A 3,611-nucleotide genomic window follows, 5' to 3' on the forward strand; every position below is an offset into this window, starting at 1 on the left:
AACTGAACAAAACAATTTGACAGCGTACTACTCATGGGGTCCGTGGTGAAACTGAAGAGTGCTCTCTTGTTAAAAAATGACGATATTACCGATACGCGAGAAAATCGATACACAGTCTATCAGAGAATAAGATGAAACGCGGACTCTCCAACATTACAGAAGTATTTAGAACTGGTAGAAATAAATCTTAACCTCAAAATCTATTAGGCGTGAAGTGGATATATGAACTTTGTCAAGGGATCCTATGAACTTTTCTAAATACAACTAAAAGCACTACAAATACATCAATTCAAATTCTTGTTATTAAAAGAATATCAACCTGGATATATCCTTTTCACTATTTGAAAAACCAAGGGACATTACTTTCAGACCGTAGCTGTCGTTACATGTGATATTGTGAAAAAATGAAAAAATCGCTTTCCGTACTCACCCTGTTTGTTGGTTCTTTGTTTATAGCTTGACATCCATGATCCACATCTGAACTCCAGTGAACCCTCCGAGATTAGAACCTGACGAATACGCATTGCAGAGCCTGGAAGAATACGCATTGCAGTTTGCGGCAGCGGCACTAGTGACTAGCAATCTCAGAGTGCAATTTGCAAGTCTCGTTTTAATTTTGAGCGGCTATGAGCGGCGCCGGGAGATGGTAGCTGGATTATTCAATGGTAAATACCCTGTAGTACGCAATGGGATGGTGATGCAGTTAAAGCCTTTTATTTTAAACTGTGTGCAGCTGCCAGCTTAACGCGTTGCACTACTGCAGCACTGCTGGTCCGGTGGTGACGTGGTCCAGACTCCATACCCCAAGTGGTGACGTGGTGTGAGACTCCCATACTCCCATTACAAATATTATAGATTTTAACGTTTTCTTTATGAAACTAGACGTCAAAATGAGGGGTTGGAAAAGTATACCGCACGTCTAACCTGACGTGGATGATTTTTTCCATGCCGTCAAATACGTTCTGAAATCGAAAATACGTCGTGTGGGACGTCAAATTCCAGGCCTGTTCGCACCAATTCGATGGGTCTTTTAATGTCTCTTTTAAAAGCAAATGGTGCGATAAAAACGGGCGAAGCCACCACGCTGGTTCGTGAAATTAAAATTCACCGTATTCCAAGTTGTGGGCGTAGTAAGTCAACCGAAGTCTAATTGGTATTCCAAGTTGCGGGCGTAGTAAGTCAACCGAAGTCTAATTGGCGTGTTCACGATGCCATACTATATACTGCAATCCATCTCATTATTCAAAGGCATTGATTCCAACGCAATGCATCTCATTTATTCCAACCCCATTCTCTCCAATGCCATCTTCTTCATCTTTGAGGAAGCCCGTGCTACTACGTTTCTTATATCCAGGAGCAGAGCATCATGGCACGCCATCGTCTACTCACCAATTCGACGCCTCTCCCTGTTTATCAACTTTGCTTTCTTCTTACATCTGCCCTTCTCCTTCTTCTCCTCCTCCTCCTCCTCTGCTTCACAACATCATGTACTGGCAGTGACTACGAGGAATGCTACTGGGGTACATGTGGGAGCATTGAATTCGGCTACCCTTTTGGGAAAATTAACAGCGGCTGTGGTGATCCTAAGTTTCAGCTAAACTGTAGTTTGGATAGCAATCCTTTGCTTTTACTCAATGGAGACGAGTATGTCATTTTGCAGCCGACAGTCTTGGATAGCACTAGATTTTATAATAATAGAATGACAATTGTTAACTACAATCTATGGAAGAGTATGCCTGGGGGTAATTGCAATCCTGTGGGTAACTACTCTCAATTTTGGTGGCCCGACTCTCAATTTCGTATAGCCCATGGATACCCCAATCTCACGCTTTGGGGGCAATGCAATGAAAGTATTAAAGGGCATCAGGGCCGTTTATGTGGCGCTGATTGGTACGTCATTCCCAATCCAGAATCTGGGAGACGATTCTGCCAAAGCAACATTCAACTGCCAGTTAGTAACAACTTCTCATTCCAACGGAATGAGGATCTGAGAACACGCCTCTCAGCAGGTTTTGAAATAACATGGTATGCCGACACGAAGAGAGAGAAACCGAAGCTGTGGCGCTTGTAAGAACAGTGGCGGGAGTTGTGGCTATAACATTTCAGAACCAACTAGTTTTCTTTGCTATTGTCCCGATGGCACCTCGCACCCCACCAATAGTATTGGTACTTTTCCTGAACCCCTTCTCCCAATTCAATTGCCACAATCTGTAAAGATGTATTAAATGTTCCTTCCATTCTGGACTCTTGAACCCGCAGATATATGTGCTTGTGTTTCCCGATATCGTTCATTCTGTTTACAAAAACTATGGATTGTTGCTTTTACTCATAATAGTTGTTCGGAACGGCGCTCTAGTGGCTGTAAAGCTTCTTGATAGGCACAGGCATACAGAGACCCAATTCATGAATGAGGTCGCTACCATTGGACGTGTCCATCACGTCAATCTGGTTCGTCTGTTGGGGTACTGTTTTGAAAACCCTATAAGCGCACTCGTATATGAATACATGCCTAATGGATCGCTCGATAAATTTTTGTTTGTCCGGAGAGAGGAGGGGCAAGTCCTAAAGTGGGAACAATTGTATTCAATTGCTTTGGGTGCGGCCGTGGAATTGCATATCTACACCATGATTGCGAGCAGCGCATCATACATTTCGACATCAAACCTCACAATATATTGCTGGACGCCGACTTCCCCCCTAAAATTGCTGATTTTGGTCTGGCAAAACTTTGTGGAAAGGGAGACGATCATATTTCGATGACAGCAACAAGAGGGACGCCGGGATATGTTGCGCCGGAGTTGTGCCATAGTGATGCCGGTCCTGTTACAGATAAATCAGATGTCTATAGTTTCGGAATGCTGTTGCTAGAGATTGTTGGGGGCAGAAAGAATATTGATGTGCAGGTAAGCCGGTCCAGCCAATTATACTTTCCTGAATTGGCTTTCAAACTGATTGAGAATGGTGAGTTGGGAATGAGGTTGAGAGGAGGAGAAATGGAATGTGCAGATGAGGAGAATGCGAGAAGACTCACGAAAGTTGGATTGTGGTGCATTCAATATAACTCTGCAGATCGTCCTTGCATGATGAGGGTTATGCAAATGTTAGAAAAAAATGGAGATGACGTCGCCAATCCTCCGTCGCCCTTCAATTCCTCGGCCACACCTGAAAATGCTGTACTGACATCCACGGTAGATTCTTCTTCAATGGAGATTACTTTATAGATTTATGTCCTTGATTGTCTTTATTTTAACCAGTCTCTGGATTTGCCACGGTCTCCGCACAATACCTTTGTGAATGAGTAGATGACTACCATGAAGTGTCAAGACCCTAACTCGGTGATTGCTCCAAGCGGTGAATCTCTCTTACCAAAGTTTGGGCCATTAGATTTCTAAAAGTATGTTTTGCGCATCATGATCTTCTGTCAGGTGCTCACATCAAGATCAAGATCAGTGAGGCCAATTTATTTACATTCTATTATGATAAAGATGTTAGAACTTACCACTTTAACATTATAATTTTGTTTATAAAAGTATATTTTCCACATCTTCAGCTTGTTTCAATTGCCCACATCAACTTTAATCCTGAGGTAAATCTATACTTAAAATGGTATC

General features: G+C 42.7%; 1 pseudogene; it reads left to right on the forward strand.

Annotated features, from left to right (window-relative positions):
- Positions 1–1,366: 1,366 nt before the first annotated feature.
- Positions 1,367–3,221, forward strand: LOC149174350 (LEAF RUST 10 DISEASE-RESISTANCE LOCUS RECEPTOR-LIKE PROTEIN KINASE-like 2.1; annotated as a pseudogene).
- Positions 3,222–3,611: the final 390 nt, after the last annotated feature.

Source organism: Pinus tabuliformis, chromosome 4_1 (genome assembly GCF_031772625.1).
Source record: "Pinus tabuliformis cultivar Carrire ecotype Pingquan chromosome 4_1, CPIR1, whole genome shotgun sequence".
Classification (NCBI taxonomy): Eukaryota; Viridiplantae; Streptophyta; class Pinopsida; order Pinales; family Pinaceae; genus Pinus; species Pinus tabuliformis.